Source organism: Calliopsis andreniformis, chromosome 4 (genome assembly GCF_051401765.1).
Source record: "Calliopsis andreniformis isolate RMS-2024a chromosome 4, iyCalAndr_principal, whole genome shotgun sequence".
Classification (NCBI taxonomy): Eukaryota; Metazoa; Arthropoda; class Insecta; order Hymenoptera; family Andrenidae; genus Calliopsis; species Calliopsis andreniformis.
In genome coordinates, this window is record NC_135065.1 from 9,454,517 (window position 1) to 9,474,906 (window position 20,390).

Below are 20,390 nucleotides of genomic sequence, written 5' to 3' on the forward strand. Positions count from 1 at the left end.
AGACGCGAGCACACGTGTCGAATCTGTAATAGAGTCGACGAAGTGGCTGGGAGGCTGCCACCCCGACTACCTTACGCACACCTTTTCCGCCTTTCGTCCTCATCTGCTTCCGTCTTCGCTCCCAGAGCTTCTTACGCCAGGCGTAACGCGTCGTATATCAACTCTTCATCTCTGCACGCGCTCGCACGTTATTAGAATTCTACTAACATACGAGCCTCCCATCTTCTTGTACAGAGTACACGTTGCGTACGCGGCCCTGTGGCGCTGCGAAGGCGTGGAAAGCTTGAGATCGTTTAGAACAGTCGCGTGCAGGTTGTTATTCCTTGGAACATTCCCCGATCAAGGTTCTGTGAGTGGTAGATAAGGGGTTATCTGTGAATCTGAGTCTTGGGGTGTTGGAGATTAGAGAAGGTTTATGGCCTATTCACCAGAATTCGTGAACTGTTCACGAAGGTATGGGTACTAAAATGTCAGCCATCTTTAACTGATGAGAACTCTGCGAAAAATCATCGCAAGATCGTGATCTTTTTTTTAAATTACAGCTTGAAGTCTTGACTGTGAGATACTATGCCTTAATTTTAAGTTTAGTGTACTTCTTCTCCTGTAGCGTTTTAAATCTGAATGTATATTTATCGTAGCGAAAATTCCGAAGTTTGACGAAATGTACAGACTTCCTAGAATTTTTTTCGGGGATGCCGTTTGCAGGAGTGTATAGCTTGAACCTTCCCCTATAATTCATAAAAAAGATCAAGTCGCTGCGATTTTTTTTCGCAAAGTTACAGCACTTTAAAGTAGACCTTGCATTTCTACAGCACATCGGGTAGGGCTTACACATGACAAAATGCAGGGATTACTTTGAAGTTCTGTAACTTTGTGAAAAAAAATCGCAGCGACTTAATCTTTTTTTTTAAATTAAAGGGCAAGGTTCAAGCTATATGCTCTAGTAAATGAAATTACCCAAAAAAATTTTTCCAGGTATGTGCATATCGTCAAAATTGACAATTGTTAATATGACAAAATGCAAAGTTTGACGAAACACATGGATGTGGAAAAATTTTTTTCGAGGATGCCGTTTGTAGAAGCATAATATTTGATCCTTCTCCTTTACTTCATAAAAAAGATCAAGTCGTTGCGATTTTTTTTCACAATGTTACAGCAGTTTAAAGTAACCCTTGCATTTTTGTCATGTACTGCCATTACCTGCTGTGCTGTGAAAATACAAGGTCTACTTTAAAGTGTTGTAACTTCGCGAAAAAAAATCGTAACGACTTGAATTTTTTTATAAATTAAAGGGGAAGGATCACATATTATGCTCCTGCAAACGGCATCCTCAAAAAAAATTTTGACAAGTTTGTGTGTTTCGTCAAACTTAGCAGTTTGCCATGTTAAAAATTGCCAATTTTGACGGAATGCACAGACTTCGAAAAATTTTTTTGGGTAATTTCATTTACTAGAGCATATAGTTTGAACCTTCTCCTTCAATTTAAAAAAAAGATCAAGTCGCTGCGATTTTTTTTCGCAAAGTTACACCACTTCAAAGTAACCCTTGCATTTTTGCCATGTATTGACATTACCTCATGTATTATTAAAATGCAAGGGTTATTTTAAAGTGCTATAACTTTGCGAAAAAAAATCGCAACAACTTGATTCTTTTTTTAAATTAAAGGGGAAGGTCCCAATTTAATGCTCCCGTAAACGGTATCTTCGAAAAAAATTTTTCCAAGCTTGTGCATCCGGTCAAAGTTGGCGATTTTCAATAGAGCAAATTGCAAAGTTGGACAGTATGCACAAACTTGTCAAAATTTTTTTCGCGAATATCATTCACGGGAACATATAGGTTGAATCTTCCCCTTTAAGTTAAAAAAAAGATGAAGTCGCTGCGATTTTTTTTCGCAAAGTTACAGAACTTCAAAGTAATCCCTGCATTTTGTCATGTGTAAGCTCTACCCGATGTGCTATAGAAATGCAAGGTCTACTTTAAAGTGCTGTAACTTTGCGAAAAAAAATCGCAGCGACTTCATCTTTTTTATAAATTAAAGGTAAAGGATCGAATTTTATGCTCCTGCAAACGGCATCTCCGGAAAAAATTCTTGGAAGTCGCTACATTGCATCAAACCTAGGAAATTTTTAATACGATAAACATGCTTTTTGTACAGTGTATGAAAAAATGGGAAATAATTTGCCCTTATTTTCGACCCATTTTAATACTCAAAACGATTGTTTTATTTCAGCATGTATAAAGAATTACGTATGAAACGATTGAAACCCTAATAAGTAGAGACGCGATTCCAGTCGATTGTCTCAAGCAGCCGCTCTTCTTCTCTCGTTCTGCGTCTTATTCGCTCCACGGTACCGACGTGCAACAGCTTACCACTGGCTTGTATGTACATGTTATTACGATTACATTACCGTCGGCCACGACACGCTTCCTGGTTTCTTCTGACATAAAGGTAAAGCGTTACGTAATCGCGACGCTGTTGTGCCTATCTTAAATTCCTAGGTCGTTGTTAGTGCTCCTGCATGTGGAGAACTGTTCACCGTGTTCCAGTCGTTGATGCCGAGGCAGCGCGACAGCTTCCGCTGGAAGGAAAAAAATAAGGAAATTTTGAAGATTCTATTGTTCACTTGGGCGATTCCTTTTGGTAAGAGTTTTAGTGGAATTGTATTATATTTCGAAGACCACGAACTTAATTCTGTCCCTGGTGGGATTGTGTCATGTGAAATTGCCTGTCGTTAATTTTGTGCAAATGGTAGTTTCTCTTTTTCATTTCCATAGGGAAATATCAATTTTCAGTTAATAGTACTATTTGATGTTAGTATATATGTATCTACTCGTTTATTGGATATCGTTAACGTGAATAGAAATTTGCTGTAGTTACTCCAATTAAATGAGGAAACAGAGAATTAGATTAATTGAAGTATGTGTGTACCATTCGTGCAAAACTGCAATTTCAAATGCACCAGCATGGTGTTTTAATAAGCAAGCGTGCTCTGCGTTTTTTCAGGGTTTGTGTACCTTGTTAAAAAACTGGGTTATATAGGATTGAAGTGTTTGATTGGTTATCAGTAATCTCTGTGTACTGTTCTAGTCAATTTGATCTGAAGCTTAATTTTAGTTCTCAATCCCAGTGCTGAAAATTTAATGTACTCTATATTTTATCTTCCACAGATTGTTTATGATTTTCTTTGACTGTTTTTCACCCATAAAGTAACTAATTTCTTTTATCAAAGTGAGAAGAGATAACTGATTACTTTGGATAAGAAAACTCAATAATATTCCTTGACGAACCTAGATAATAAGAAAAGTCATAATATTAAAAAAGTATCCTAACGCTATCAATAAGAAATCATTCCTCGAAGCTATCGGAAGTTCGTACGTAGAACTATATTGTTTATTCAACTCTCGATATTTCTTCCATCCGCTTGAGCTTCGAATGAGAAGGTAATCGACCGAGCATTAAGCCTGATTTGCATCAAAGGTATTTTAAGTGGATCGTACCGACACGGAATCGATCTATTTGATAGCGAATACGTGACTATATGAACTACTCGATTTGAAGAGCAATATTATTCGCAAAATGTTAAAGTAAAGCGCTATTCTTCACAATCAAAATGAATAATTATTCAGAAAAATTATTCACGTGTCTTTGAAATCGTGTCAAAGCTTCCAAAAATTCCTCAAAATATCTAAAAATCAAATCTCAAAATTTGAAATATTCCAAATTATTAAATATTTTTTCCTCTACTATTTACAACAATTCAACAAATTTTCAAACACCCTACCAATAGAAAATCATAGCTAAATTCCTCTGCATTTATTCTAACCATCATTTTAATATCATTAATAATTTTAACAACGTCGAGGAACAGTGTTACCTTATATATTCTTGAAATTACTTTAAAACAGATACGCTTTTCCTCGAATGCAACACTAATTAGACAATATCGGGTTTCTCATCTTATGAATCATTCCAACAATAGCTGAGTGGGCAGATTTCAGTTCCAATGGCGCGAAGTTCACGTTCACGTTCGACTTACGCAATCACACGGTTCTAGAGCAGACACCGAAACTAACTTTCGCCCCATATTCGTTTCATTGCGAAAACTGGGCCCCTCCTGTATTTTTACTGCTCATCGTACGCTTCATTACTTTGCATTCCGCTCTGATTGTCGCTTATTTTCGTATCGTTTCGTTTATATCGTCATTCGAGCTGATTTAACACGTAGCCTATGTGTCAATTGCATCTCGATACCCATTCAATTTTTATGCGACCGTAAAGGAACAATTTCAGTAATCTCTAGAGTCACGTTTGACACGAAATTTGGGTCGATGTCCAATTAACAGGCGCAGCACGACTCGATACGCTCTAATTTTCATTCCTTTCCGTGCTGTTGACAGTAACGATATCTTGTTGAGGGGGATCGAACTCCTGAACCTCCTATTTTCTGATACTCGAACATATAAACTCCATCCAGAATGGCCCTTGAATTTAAACCTAAAATTACATACAATTAACCTTAGCGTTCAGGTATCCAGACATGGTCAACTACCAGAACATTTACCTTACTGTCCTCCATTTCTACACGTCGTAGCGAGAACCACAACCCTGCGCAGAAACTCTGCCGAATACCATTAACGCCATGCAAACAGGCCAGTTGAGATATTCGTTCGAAAGCCCATCAACTTTTTCTTTCCTCCAGTAGTTTTGCAATATCGTTAGCAGAGAACTTTTCCCAGTTACTCTGGGCCCGCGTGCGATTAATAATTATCTCCGTTTGTTACGCTTTCTTGGCCTCGGCTTCCTCGTCGAGTCGTGCACGGTACGCAGCGTCTCCGCGAAAGAATTCTCCAGCCCCAGAAACGAAAAGGAGAAAAAGAGCAGAGGAAAAAAGAGGAAGAGAGAGAGAGAGAGACAGGGAGAGAGTGAGAAAAAGGTATGAACGAGGACATCGGTTCGTTTCACATCCTCGTGCATACCGTTCGCCTTCTTGCTTTTGAAAGACGCGTCATTGGGCAGAGCGCCAACATCTATCATTACCAATGGCGATCTTATCGAGAACGCCTAACAACACAATGTCGTGTCGGGAACGATCTGGGCTAAACACACATTCCCGATGCCGTGTGTACCGCTACTCGACACTGTCGTTTGATCGAGCAATAAGGAGATTAACTGTGAACCCTCTCTGCTGACGGATCTCAGCAAGTATCGTTAATATAACAAAAGGGACCTAGGAGCTTGTTCGATGGATCTAAAATCTGCCCCTTAACGAGAACCTGTCGTCATCTAATTTCTGCCTTTTGAGAAGAATATTGAAAAGCAAGACCCTCTATGAACATTATTCCTATACCAATTTCCTTTACACAGAGTCGTATAGATCTTGCAAAAGCCTCTCCAGTAGATCTAGATAGACTAGACTTCTGTAGGATTTATTTTAAACCTTTGAAAAAGTTAACAAAGGTGGCTTAACTACAATAAAAGCAGCATTGTTAAACCTACAAAGTCAACTCCTACTGATTCTATTAAACTCAGAAGCTATTAGAGTACTTTTCCAAATTCTATAAAAGACTTTAATAACTTCAGCTTAATATTCTAGTTCGTGCAAGTTCCTCAAAACTTTCCTGACTTTCAGGTAAAGAAAAAATATTCCAGGTGCCTCATTTGTCAATTTGCATGTACTGCTATTTCAATGTGCCTGGGCATTCCTCAAATGCTACACAAATTTTCTCGCATTGAATTGCACGTATTCTGCAACGGTGAAAACGGGATAGTTGACAAGATTTCCCGTTTGATGGTTATTTCGTGCACAACGAATAGAGGATGAAGCTGGTTTCTTAAATATCAAACGCGATAACTACATTCCACGTGGTAACGGGAAAGCACGACGATATTTTCTGCGCGACTAAATCGTTTTTCACGTTCTATTTCCTTATACCTAATTGCTCCTTCTGGAGCAACTTTCGTGGCTGGACATTAGACTTCAACAGCTTGAAGCTATTATAATTTCTAGCTGATTGCCATATTATCTGTTCGACTAGAGCAATTTCTACTCTCGATTAAACTACTTTATGAGCCTCGTGCAAATTAAAAAACCCCATGGATTTAATACAGATCGTGATTTAGGGACATTTGGGTATAATCGACAAGATAAACGCGCATTGTGTCCGAGCGAAAGCAGTCGATGGAAAACGAGGAGGGAAGAAAACGATAAGATAGTCGGTAGCAAATGTTATCGAGTTCAGAATATCTGTCAGAGTTTCTGAAAGCGAGCCGAGATCATATCCATGAAAAAAATGCTCTTTATCGGCACAGGCGATTAAAGAAATAAAAATTGAAAAGTAAAGTCTGAGGAAAGTGAACCATTAGCGATCACCTACAAAGTGTTACGCAAAATAAATTTGCAAGGCTTGAAGAGTCGTTTCTCGACGACTTTTTATTACAAAAATTCGAAGTGTCTAAGCAGTCAAGGATTCAATATCTCAGGAACAAAACTAATCATCTTTCAAACAACTCATTATACATCACTTTCTTTCAAGCTCAATTTTCAACTACATTATTCATCGTACCTTCATTTTTCTCTGCTTTCTGTTTTATGGAGTTCATCACTAGCTAATATCAGATCAGATCGCTGCCCATAAGGTTCCCTAATTATCTAGAATCTAGAGCAATAGACACTCGTCGAAAACTACCTACGTATTTAAGTATCGAGGAACTTTTGACTCGACCTACATTGTAGTTTCTTGACATCACGAACTACTTTATCGTGTCAAATTGCAAAAAGTTCCCGTGTATGCTTATCGAAACGTCCAGCGTCAAAGGTGGCAGGAACACAGAAGACATCCCTTTTGTTGTACACCTGCTTTTGCCTATCGATGCGGGTGTGTTTGTACATGCAGATGTGACACGATCGTACGCACCCATATCTCGCAGTTAGGACTGTGTGCGTTCGTAAACGATGTCCTACGAGTACAAACTATTTCCACTTAGGACATGCTACAGGAGATTTCCAGGGACATACGGGTGGAAAGGTTTCACAAGCCCAAGGTTAATTACAGATCAAAATTTCTATCTAATTTGTAGCATGTTTATTGTCCAAAAAAGCGATACAAGTTTCATTAAATTATTAGAATTATCAAGTGAAGAAAGTGAACATGATTTATCGTCGTGAACGAGATCTTAACAAGGTATAATCTAATATACTTTCTTGCCAGGAATTGAACATGATTCTGTCGGGTGTGTCTTCGGAAATGAAATTACTCGTCTGAATTGCTCTGATTCGCAGGGAGACTCTCACAAATAAAAGATGTTCAACTTTCATTTAATTGCGCTTGGAATTTAATTGTAATTGCATTTCATTTTATTGGTAGTCATTTCTTTAACCATTTAGCCATTTGCATTTTAGACAATAGAGTTTCGAATAAAGTCTAGCTGGCGTATGTTTCATACTGCAGTGATTAAGCAGCTGATTATGCAGATAGAGATTTCCATTTCTTTTTTCCAGGAATATTATGTTTTTCATTTGTTACCTCTTAGGGGATGCAATATGAAAATATCCTAATATCTTTTTATCTGCAATTTTGAACTACCAATCGTGTAATATTTCGAGGGAGCCCAAACCTGGCTCCATTACTGTGATAAGAGGCAGTTAAACGATAACAACCAGTCTGCTCGACACTATAATTCGACCCATAGTGACGTAATGTGTGACGGAAATAAGGGGTTTCACCTAAAACCGGAAACTTTGCGATTAGCTGGTTTACACAGATTATTAACACTAAATGGTGTCTTGCTTGTCTGATAAATATAGGTTCCCCTTAATTCGAAGATAAATTTATAATATCGCTCTATACATGTGTCAATTCCCAGACACACTTATGATTTACGTCAATTGCTATTGTTGGCAGTGTGAGTGACTCCACACACTCTAACTTTTACGCAAGATTTAATAGTTCTTGCTATATATGTCTTTTTTTTCTTTTATTAAGTAGGACACCTAGGCATAAAGAGACATATGAGTGATATTTTACAAAATTCTGTGGAGCATTAACTGTGACCATCAGTTTTTAGACACCCTGTACACGTAGCTTTTTGTTTACATAAAACTGGCACTTTTCCTCGTCTAGACTACATTATCTAAATTTTATGTTAAAATTGGAATTCTACGAAAGCAATCAACAAGCTTATGCCGTCATTTATGTCCTTTAGAATAGAGCCAGTATTCAAGATATTATTTATTTCTTGAGTCCTCTTGTTTAAGACCTATTTCGCCATAATATAAAACAAAATTGCTATAATATGTGACGTGACAGTAATGTGTCCACATCTTTATTGTATAATGTCCAAAATAAGTAAGTCTTTCTACAAACAATCAAAACTTGTCCAATCAGATGAAATTTCCAGTTAATTAAAATCTACTTCAGTGATCATATCCATCCAATCACATTCACCGAAACGACAGTTCATTATACTTTGCAGTGCCACCAGTGGAACACCTACACAAAACTACAGTCACGTTCCTTATCGCAGCTCGAAATTCGTCTCCTTGTTTACATCTGTTTACGCACGTTCGATCGTAATCCGTGCGTATCTTTACGATGATCGGCGTCATTTGTCGTCGCCGTTATCATTGTCCTGCTGGTAACGCTCCGATAACGAGCGAGCTCCCCGAGCGCTGTTAGTCGCACGCCTCTTCCCGCGGAACATGGACTTTGTTCGCGTCGGTGCGCGGTGAACGTCCTGACAGCGATAATGTCATCATCCGTGGATCGGTGAAACCGTCGAGCCTCTGTTCGCGAATTCGCAACTGTGATCGATGTTTGCCTGGCGTTGCACAACGCGTGGAATGTGGAATCGAGGAGCAGGTACTGTGCCTGGCCCATGAGAAGTCCTCTGGAAAGCATTGCGCCTAATGGCTTTCAGAGGACTTCTCGTGGGACGCGATTAGTGCTATACGTGTTCCATGAGAAGTCCTCTGGAAAGCATTGCACCTAATGGCTTTCAGAGGACTTCTCGTGGGACGCGATTAGTGCTTTACGTGTTCCGTGAGAAGTCCTCTAGAAAGCAGTGTCCCTTATGCTTTTCAGAGGACTTCTCATGATTAGTACGCCTCACTAAGTGACTTAGGCTTCGGTAAAAGTGGAAACGGTTGAAAGAAGTGGCAGAGCCCCGCGTGTTGCAACACCTATGGGAGACCCTGATTTACATAATTCCCCGATGGCAGATCTTCCACGAAGGACCAGCACGTTTAACGCCGAGAGCCAATTAATTTCGTCTAATTAACACCATATAGCAGCGATTGCAGATTCGTCGAGTCACGATCGACTTCTCGTGAGAAATCGTATTTGTTGCTTAGAAACTTGGCGACACGATCGCGATATACACGATATTTTTGCTACGCCTGGACAAGTTTGTGTTATTGAGGGATTGTTGGTGATTTTACCAGTTCACTGACAGTGATTTTGTTTGAACCAGGTTGACGTCTGAAATGAGCTGGGATCATCTGAATGCATAAATTTGATGTGTGAAGTTCTTTGAAACGAAGACACGACATATGCTGATAACGTGATCGACTGATATTAATGCACTTGTCACCTGCAGAGGTGGGGAAGTTATTTTTGCAATGCACCGTGATATTTTACTTAAATGTGTTCGAGAATTATCTGTTATGTGAAAATGATAATAAGTGGAAAAATCGTTAACTGCTGCAAGTAATTGTGCTATTAACAGCAGTGGTATGGGTGAGCACTTTGGATACTGTATCCCCCAGCTGGTGAAGGCTAAAGGAATATTTGAAGAATGATTTTGTAATGATAACGTGGAAGGCGTACCGTAATTATGAATCTTTCATGTTATGGAATGAAGAGAAACACTTTGAAGGACTTCATTAAAGAAATAAAGAGATGTGGGTCGATAAAAAGTAATGAAAGGAATATTGGCATACTTGAAAGATAGTAAAATTATTTAATTAGAGATAACTTCATATTAAATGGAGTTTTAACTAATTTATTGCTTCAGATTAAACGTGTATATTTGCTTCTTTTTTATGACGGTATATAATTAAATGCGAAATAAGAAGCAAATGATGTAGATATTAATTCGAGCAAATGTCAGAAGTAATAACGAGTTCTTAGCAGAGAAATTTTGTGGCTATTTCTGTTTCCACCTATACTAAATAGTATAGCACAATTATAATCGCCTTACGTCTCATTCACTTTGCAACTAGTACTCTATACCTACACTAACTTCTAACTCAATTACTTCCATAACTATATCATAATATTTCCACCTTCGCCACACAGGACACCTTCCACAAGCAAGAGAAAAGAAACAACAAACGAACAAATTCGCTCATATCAAGATTCCAAACGAATCCCCCACCAAACCTCAGAATCTGGCATCTCAAAAAATCCCCAAGAAGCCTCCAACAACAGCTACAAATCAGCTTCATTCTTCATTAACGAAGAGGAATCGTCGCCAAACAGGGGTGCGTAATCCAGGGCAAACAGAAGCCTGCAAGCGAGGAAATCGCGATCGTTACATCAGCCTGTAGGAATGCAAATCAGGGTCGGGTGAATCAACCGAAAGATATCTCGGTTAAAAATCTCTGTTCCCCGCGGATAAAATGGAAAGACAGACGAAAGAGAGGGGAAAATAAATCGAGCGATCTGGCGCTAGTTCCCGTAAATGGAGTCCAGCCCTCGCAGAGGTGAGCTCCACTTATCTCGGGGCGGAACGAGAATACTCGTACGGAAAAAGGGCGAAGTGGGTGGAACAATAATCATCGGAACAATGTCGTGCAGGAGGAAGATAGACTCGAAACTCTGGCAGGGGTACAGCCAAGCGGTAAGAAATCGATTGTATTCGTGCATCGTGATAACGGTTATCCGTATAGGCCAGACCGAGGCTCTGGCGTACCAGGTTTCTAAGGTAACCGAGTTAATAAATCGATGAGACGTTATCGTGCAGGATTCAATCCCCGCCGCTCCGACTCGCCAAGGCGAATATTCCCGTTGGCCTTTTTTGCCCCCGCGATAGAGTCACGATCAAGGACGAAACAGTCGTTCGATGCTTTATGCTCCTTCGTGCCTTTGTTCCGTCAAAGTGGAGGGAAACTCCTCGTGTTAGGATGGGAAAAGTAAGAAGGTGGGCTGTAAGTGTTCCTCGGTACTTAAGCTTCGATGGAAACGGGTTTAATGGACAGCCTTTTTTTCAACTTTCAACGTTTTTGTGGGGATCTACAGGTGTCGTTCTTTGACATTTTCTTTTTCTTTAGGTTTTTATTGGACGAAGGTTCGTGGACTTGATCTAGAAATGGAAAAGATGGGAGTTGTGGGACAGTAGGGCAACGTGAAGGGTCTTTTAAGGATTTTTGGTTGTTTTGTGAGGAGTAGGTATCGAAGATTAGAGTGAGGATATTGTTATGGAGGTATATACATACTCGTACATCAGTAAGAACAGAAAAATCTGATGACGATAGAATTCAATGAATATGATAGATGAATCGATACGTCCTGACTATATGGCTGTTGCTTTTGTCCCATTGTCAATGAGATACATACGTAGTCTGGTGTCGTAATGAAACCTGATACCTTTCCTCGCGATACTATTGGCGGTATTTCTTTTATTGACATTTCTTGTCTAATCTACTTTTTATTAATTATTCTCCCCACTAAATATACATTTGTCTCTCTGTGCAGATAAATACACTGCCCAAAAAATTTCTGGCATAGAAAAATTTTGGGCAAAAATCAGCTAACTTTGACTGATGATAACTCCGCAAAAAATCGTCATAGGATCACATTTTTTTTTAAATTAAAGCCTGAAGTTTTAATTTTAAGATACTGTACCTCAATCTTAAGTTCAGTGCACGTCTACTGCTGTAATGTCTTAAATCTGAGGACATGTTTATCGTAGTGAAAATTCCGAAGTTTGACGAAATGCACGGATTTCCCAGAATTTTTTTTGAGGGTGCCGTCTTCAGTAGCATAAAGTTGGATCCTTCCCCTTCAATTTAAAAAAAATATCAAGTCGCTACGATTTTTTTTCGCAAAGTTACAGCAGTTTAAAGCAGACCTTGCATTTTTACTCCTGAACGGATTATACTGGTATATGGCAAAAATGCAGTGGTTACTTTGAAGTCCTGTAACTTTGCGAGAAAAAATCGTAGCGACTTCATCTTTTTTTTAAATTGAAGGAGAAGAGTCCAACTTTATGCCCCTTTGAACGGCATCTTCAAAAAAAATTTTTCCAAGCTTGTGCATCCGGTCAAAGTTGGCAATTTTTAACATAGCAAACTGGAAAGTTTGACGAAACACACGAACTTGGCAAAATTTTTTTCGGGGATGCCATTTGCAGGAGCATATAGCTTGATCCTTCCCCTTTAATTTATAAAAAAATTCAAGTCGCTGCGATTTTTTTTCGCGAAGTTACAACACTTTAAAGTAGACCTTGTATTTCTACAGCACAGCAGGTAATGGCAGTACATGACAAAAATGCAAGGGTTACTTTAAACTGCTGTAACTTTGTGAAAAAAAATCGCAACGACTTGATCTTTTTTATAAATTAAAGGGGAAGGATCAAATATTATGCTCCTGTAAACGGCATCCTCGAAAAAAATTTTGCCACGTCCATGTGTTCTGTCAAACTTTGCAGTTTCTCATATTGAAAATTGTCAACTTTGACGATATGCACATACCTGGAAAAATTTTTTTAGAAAATGCCGTTCACAGGAGCATAAAGTTGGATCCTTCCCCTTCAATTTAAAAAAAAGATCAAGTCGCTGCGATTTTTTTTCGCAAAGTTACAGCACTTTGAAGTAGACCTTGCATTTTCACACCATACGAGGTAGTGGCGGTATATACCAAAAATGCAAGGATTACTTTAAACTACTGTATCTTCGCGAAAAAAAATCGCAATGACTTGATCTTTTTTTTAAATTAAAGGGGAAGGTTCAAGCTATACGCTACTGTAAATGAAATTTCTCAAAAAAATTTTGGCAAGTTTGTGCATATTGTCAAACTTTGCAATTTGCTGTATTGAAAATCGCGAACTTTGGCAGGATGGACAGGCTTGGAAAAATTTTTTTCGGAGATGCCGTTTACGGGAGCATAAAATTGGGACCTTCCCCTTTAATTTAAAAAAAGAATCAAGTTGTTGCGATTTTTTTTCGCAAAGTTATAGCACTTTAAAATAACCCTTGCATTTTGATAATACATGAGGTAATGTCAATACATGGCAAAAATGCAAGGGTTACTTTGAAGTGGTGTAACTTTGCGAAAAAAAATCGCAGCGACTTGATCTTTTTTTTAAATTGAAGGAGAAGAGTCCAATTTTATGCTCCCGTAAACGGCATCTTCGAAAAAAATTTTGTCAGAATTTGACAAGGATTTCAAAATTTGAATTTTTAAAAATTCAAACCAGCTTCAACAAAAACAATTTTGAATAAATGTTTATCCCTGATATCAGTACTACAAGCACAGAAACTAATTGATTAAATTTGCAGTAAAAATGCAAACACACAATATTTTATTGAACAATGCAAATGACACTTTACACTTGCAGTCACGGTCAATACCTCCTAGCACCATGAAAAATAAACTGCACTCGTCGATTGTATAAAAGCTCGTCTAAAATAAATTACTTAACAGTGTCTGGCGATCTAATTAAGCCAACCGACTAACAGTTCTGGAATTTATTAAAACTTGATTAATCTCTGTGTTATTCAAGCATTCGCTAACTTCCCAGCCATCATGTACAATTCTCATTAAAGTAAGGACATCATTCATCCAGGGGAAAGGATTATTAAATTACAACATTAACGTTGATAACATTGCATACTACCCAGTAACAGTCTTCATACTCCTCACTACCCTTAATTATCGCGTAGAGGACAGATAAGCGATGTTTTATTCTGAAAAAGATTAATAATAGACCGGCAGTCGCTTAAAACTTCCTGCATATGTGTCCCGTGCATAAACCCTCGAGAATCAGTGACCGTAAACGTGTTCTATTTGTACTGAAACCGGTGTTATCAGTTATTTCGAATAATTATAACGCGATAAGTCGCAGATAGAAAAACCCTCGAGTCCCGGTGTAATCCTTCGACAGCCAACTTCCGGCGTCATACGTTGCCGATGGGGTCCCATCAACTATCACAGACGGATACAGAGATCACCACTTGGAGTAGCAACGATTAACACGTTGACTGTCACTGTACTTGATAGACAGCCTATTGCACCATTTTTAATAGAGCTATTTGAGACTTTTTTTTTATTTGTCTTCTCGATATAGCGTTGGCCTCTTTTGTTTAAAATCCTTTGAGGATTTTCACTGACCTTTGGAATGTTAAGAAGAGTTTCCATAACTGTAACGAGATGCGTGATCAGGGTTGCCATACGAATTTTCTCCTTGAGACCAGTGGGTGAAATTGGAAGGTGGAGGAAGAAATAAGAGCTGCCTTATCTAGGATCAAAGGTCTAGACCCATATCAATTGCCTCACCAATTATTTCTTCCCTCGCCTCCCAATTTCCCCCAATATACCAAAAAAGAGAATTCCCACGGCAAGCCTACACGCGATAAATAACTGTCACGAGTCGTTTAGTCTGCCTTTGGTAATCCTGGCGTCAAAGGTGTACCTGGAAGGCGACTTCCGCAAAAACCAGGCACTCAGCCGCGCGTAAGAGGAAGGTCTCGATGTCGCTACGAGGTGATTGCACAACTACCTGGGACCAGGCGCCGACCAGTAGAATCTCGTTTTCTAGGACAATCGCTGGTCGTGCATAGCTGAAAACGATCTCATCGAGAGACAAGATCAAGAACGGACTGGCCGTGGTGATAACATTCCAGGGACTCTGATATCTTATGTCGCTGTGAAAACTGAGAACCTTTGACACAAACGGTACCACGTATGCGCATGACACGGCTACTTAACCCTTTTAAAGCGAATAGAAATTAATTCAGCTTAGTTTATAACGTGAAGCAAGACATCTGTATAAATAGAGGGGGAAAATTATTTATATAACGATAATAAATGTCCATTGCTGGCGACACCTGTTCAGAAGTCTCGCAGAAAACAGCGAAAGAATTTTAAACGCCGACGATATCCGATCATCGAATCCTGGCACGCCGTAGTCAGGAAGACTGCTCGAGTCAGCTGTTCGCTACTTCGACTGGTAATGACGTGGGTGGCAACACGGCCAGGCTCGTTCCACGGTTTACCTGAAACAGGACATGTTTCGTTCGCGTTTACATTACGCGCGGTCTATCGATGGGCCCTACCTGTTTTCAACTGACCCAGCCACACATAGACACGCACATTCGTGCACGCGGAACAGGGCTCCTTCCTTCTCCCTCTTACCAGTTCCCCTCGCTTTCTTCCTTCTCCCCGCCTGGGCCCGTGATCCAGGGCTGCACTTAGAAGTCACGCTTCAGGAGCTCGACGCCAATTTACTGGATTACGCGTGTAAGAAATTGGCAAAAAGTACGCAAACGGAATATTTTTATCTAGATTTTTCTTCCCGTCGTTTTCCAGCTGATTCTATCTATCTCAGCGTGACCCGAGCGAGCGTAATTAAAGTGGGTTCGAAATGAAGTTTAATGTTCCTTTGAAACGTGCAAGGTTATTTATTTTTGAGGCAGATTAAAAGTGGAGGAACGAGGAGAATGCTGTATTTATGTTAAGTTTCTGTTTTTGTGTCCCTTTTCTTTAGCTATACCTTCCCATTTGGTGAGTTATTAGTCGAGGAACTGACCTCAAGTAGTGAGGTGTCTATGGATAGGTAATCGCGAGATTGTATCAAGTAGGTAAAGTCTGTAATTCTGTCCACAAAGTGTCCCAACATTTTCTTATCAAATCGTGTCAAGATGTGCCCTACATACAAAGAAGACAGAAAATAATCAGGTCGATAATTGGGTCATTCAAATAAATTGAAACTTAAATTTCAACTGTGGACCACTTTCCTCGATAGAACATCTTCGTCATAATCTCCCTATTACATCCATTATCATAAACAATCGTTAACATCACACGATGACCACGCAATTCGACCTCAGAATCTTTCTCCCCTCTAATTTCACACTTGAACCGCGAGCCTACATCGAGAGACCTCTGTCCCGCTTCCCACTTAGAAAATCGCCTCCCAAATCCGAGTCTGCTTCAACCCCCTCCCCACCACAGTGCCCTCCCCCTTGGGCCTAACTGTCCACTCCCCGACTGACCAGTTCGTAGCCAAAGTTCGCCTCGTCTACGCTTAGCCACCGTCACGCGCTCCTCGAATCGTCTCGCGCGGCGCTCGTGGGCCATCGACGATCTCGAAACTCGGTCAGTCCCCGAAAATGCACCGTCGATATCCCAGCGGCTCTCAGAAATAGTCGCGATCGTTTCAGAATTCGAAGCTCAATATGTCAGGCACGCGAAAACGTTCGGTCGTTCACGCTGCTGTTCGGAAGGGCTCGGTGACCTTCGGTACACTTCGGTCGCTCTCGACGCCGCTCGTAACCGGCATCCTCGAGGAGGCGACGCACGACAGATGCCTCGAGGACCAGTGACAGAATGTTGCCACGAAATCGGGCGAAATTCGGCTGGGCCAGTGTGTGATCGTGCGGGGAAAATCGGGCCTGCGCCATGCCCGTCACGTGCGCTGACTGTCGACCTAGGATTGGATAACTGTACCTCGGCCTGCGTGGAAAATCGAGGTAACGAGACGGGGCAGGTAGGATAAATAATACCTGTGATTCGGTTTTTTTCTTTTTAATGCAATTGCTACCGCAGGGGACTCGTGTAGAGGCAGACTGTTATTGGAGTCTTTGATACTGTCTCCAGGGATTTTGAGACACTCTATGTAGAGTCAGAGGGTCTTTGGAGAGTATCCTCATTCGTTTTAGGTAGCCAGTGAAAGAAAAACAGAGGAAAGCGCGGCAATATTTGAAGCGTGATATTATAACGAGTGTTATTTTTTATTTGGTAGTCTGCTGGTGACATATTAAGTGGTTGTTTCTTGCATAAGGAGAATTATATTTAAGGAATGTAAAGGATTTGGTGAATTTCGTTGTACTTGATCCTTGAGTATTGGTGTCGAGGGATCGTGGAGTGAGATGCGTGGTGATTCTTCTGGGAGACGCATGCGCGGTGGAAATTGGGCCTGAGAGGCCCCGAAAGAGTTTCGCTACTGTAGACCTGTGTCGAATTTTACGATGGGATTACCTGAGCGTCGAGGATGTTTCAAGTTTAATTGGGTAGAGTTTAGGTTGGCAGTGAACATACTATGTATGGTATTGGGAGATAGAACGTGAAATAAGTGTGCGTAGGCTTCGCATAAAAAAAAGTTAAATTACGCGCTCTTGCGCGCAGAGCAGTAGGAATGCATGTAATATGCTAATTAGCTACTGGTTTCTGACTTCTTCTGGGAAACTGGGAGTACAGGCTGAGAATGTATGACAACGTTGAAATAATACTGAGACGAAAGTAAACATAGTGTAATAGTTATGTACGTGATTGTGGAGCAATTTGTGAAAAGAGAAATTATGAAATTATTTTATTCTCGTTGAATCTTGGAAATTGAATTTTAATTGTATCTTATCTATCAGTATACTATCTAATAGATACTGTTTAAGTATCTTATTACTGTCGGTGATTAATGGAAGATAAGTCTAATGAGTACTTCAGTCGACTCAAATTTTTATATAGGTGAAACTTAGGTTGCTATTTTTTTTTAATTAATTTCGTAGTGCTCCTTGAACTCCATTTTTATTTCTACTAGTAGTTGAGAGTTAAGGGCCCTTTTTGTTAAATATTAGAATATTTATTATTTACAGGAGCTATACAAATCTTTTTTCTTCTTTGAAACAAAACAATCACTCCCCTTCTACGAAAATTCCACGTTACGATTTTAATTCTTAGAATTCACTTAAAATGCAACTTCAGCATTCCATACAATATTACAGGAATTGAAAGTTTCAAATTCTTTGCATGGCAATTTCACGACCACCTAAAGATTAATTCGAAGTGATTATTACCTTCTTACATACATAGCAATAAAATTTAATCGACAGACGCTATATCGTATGGCTATAAAACGCGAAAAATCGAACGATAATTATTACAACGTTTGTAATAAGGTGGCCTGACGCAATCGAAGAAGGCTGCACGACAATGACACGATTCCGTGTTAAACACTGACTCGCGAGAAGCAGGCGTTTAAACTTGACGCACCGATATGACGAAGTTAATTCAGCTTTTTATCACGAGAAATCTTTTATCCATGTCAGAATATTTATACTTGTTGATTTATATGAAGGCAATGAAACCACGGGAGGTCCTAACAGATGTGATCACAGTCTTCACTCGTAATCTCGAGACTCGTTACCACGTAGCAGTGAGATTGTAGAGCTAATGTACATACACGCTTCTGATCTCAGTTCATGAATCGACAAGTCGTTTTTATCTTGCCAGGAATGAGGTTGAGAGAACAGCAACTTAACACTAGGAGTCATTTTAAAAAACTTTTGAATATCAAATTTAAACATGAAATATCAAATTTAAAGGCTTATGTGGCGGTAAATAATTTTGAGAATTTTTCAAACAGAAAATAGCTCAAACTGAGCTCTACCAAATTTCACAAGTTGTGGTATCATAAAATTTCTACCTCTTCCTCAGGTAAATTTCCATTTCTAGGATTAATTCGAAGAAATGGTAGGACTACCAATGAGCTAGTAGCGAAAAATCACTGTAGAGTTATTCCACGTTTCGTGTACTAATTATGCATCCCAGTTTGTCCATTACATCGTAGCTCCAGAGAAAGTGTGTTTCTAAGTTATTAGAGAAGAGAATGCCAGGTCGACGTCACTTGAGAACAGATGCGATCTCTTCGGTTTCATCATCCTCGTCGATTTTGTTGCATGCCGCGAATCCTGTAGCTCAGACCTAAAGGTTAACGCATTTAGTAGAGAAGAGACGTAGTGGCAATGAAGACAATTGCCTTCACCTCTGCATGCGCTTCTGAATAAGAATTCGGCGAAGGCAATAGAAGCCTTGTACGAGTTAGTCAAGCGACTTTGAATTTAAGTAACTTGAAAGTATGTTCTGTGTCAATGTGAAACTTATTTTAGGCTTTGAACTGCTTCCCTTAATGATCATTTATTATATTTAGAACTTAGGACATGATATTTAGGATTGAATACATTCTCTAGCGACCTTACAATATTAAAAGTACCTACCTGTTTCTGAGACTAACTTGTATTCCTATAACCCAGTCTTACCAAAAGTTCCAAATATAACAAGCAAGACTCTACAGAGTGATCAGTTTAACTGGAAACCCTCTAAAATAGGTCTTGGCAACACTTACAATGCTAACAGCAATTAAAATAAATGCTGCCAACACTCTGAGAGTTTTCAGATAAGGATCACCCTGTACTCTAAATAATCTCAAGAAACAGTAGATAAGTACACCAACAGCTCACAATCTAGCGAAGCTAACCCAACAATAGCGTTAGAGGAGTGGTCCACCAATGTCGATCAGAGCAACAGGTACTGTTCACCCTTGAATAGCTCGTAGAAAACCAGTCACCTCTCGATTCGACTCCAAGATTCGACGCAGACGTGGAAAAGCAGCATTGCTCGAGGTGCTCGCGTGAAGAATCTCTAACTGTATACATGTGCCTGACCGACACGAGGTGTCTCGCCACGCGTGCTGACGAGTCGTGTTTGACCTCCTATCGTGCACCTCGATGGACCGAAAAACCGTTGGTCAACAACGCAGCACGGAGAAAGTGGCAGCACACTTTTTCGTCACCTCCGTGAGCCACTTCGTGACCTGAACTGGATACAGATGTGGGTGTCCCAGCCTTCAGAAGACTCGTTCACCCACAGGGGAAGCGTGGATTAGGCTAGCTCCTTCAAATTGTAAATCAGGTCTAGATTCTCTAATGGAGATTCTTGTCCCACGATTTGGAAACTTGGACTGCCTTCGTGTCATCGATTCGATAGTAAAGGGAAATACAGAGGTTTTCAAAATTGAGGATAAAGGGGACACAAGATTGAAGAACTGTTTTTTAATCTAGGTGACATGGATTTCTGTACCTATACATGAGATAGCAGGTCTAGTTTTATGGCTCGTGGTCCATGTAGTAACACTGTCGCGTTTATTGCAATATCATATAATTCGTTTTTGAGTTTGACTTTTGTAATTTACTACACCTCGTAAAAATAGATATATTTATAGTTACAATAAAATTGCGGTTTTCAGGGCAAGTGGAGTTAATCAGTTTCGCTTCTAAAAGGCATATGAGAACATGGTGTATCGAAAACATGTTAGACAATTTTCTCCTTAGAGTCTCCTCTAAATAAGGACTCAGATTCTTAATAATAGTATAATTATAGTAGTAGCTAATAGTTC

The 20,390-nt window shown here is 39.7% G+C and overlaps 1 protein-coding gene across 3 annotated transcripts in view; it reads left to right on the plus strand.

The window, feature by feature from the left end:
• The window catches only part of LOC143178348 (uncharacterized), a 49,748-nt gene that overhangs the window by 18,904 nt on the left and 10,454 nt on the right, over positions 1-20,390 (plus strand). The window contains exon 1 of one of the 3 annotated variants that reach the window (XM_076376934.1): positions 16,568-16,692. The exons of 1 other annotated variant lie outside the window; for it this stretch is intronic. The gene's annotated coding sequence lies outside the window, so the exon portion shown is untranslated. Of the gene's footprint in view, positions 1-16,567; positions 16,710-20,390 lie in introns of those variants that run through there. One more of the 3 variants, XM_076376933.1, reaches the window with a different exon arrangement.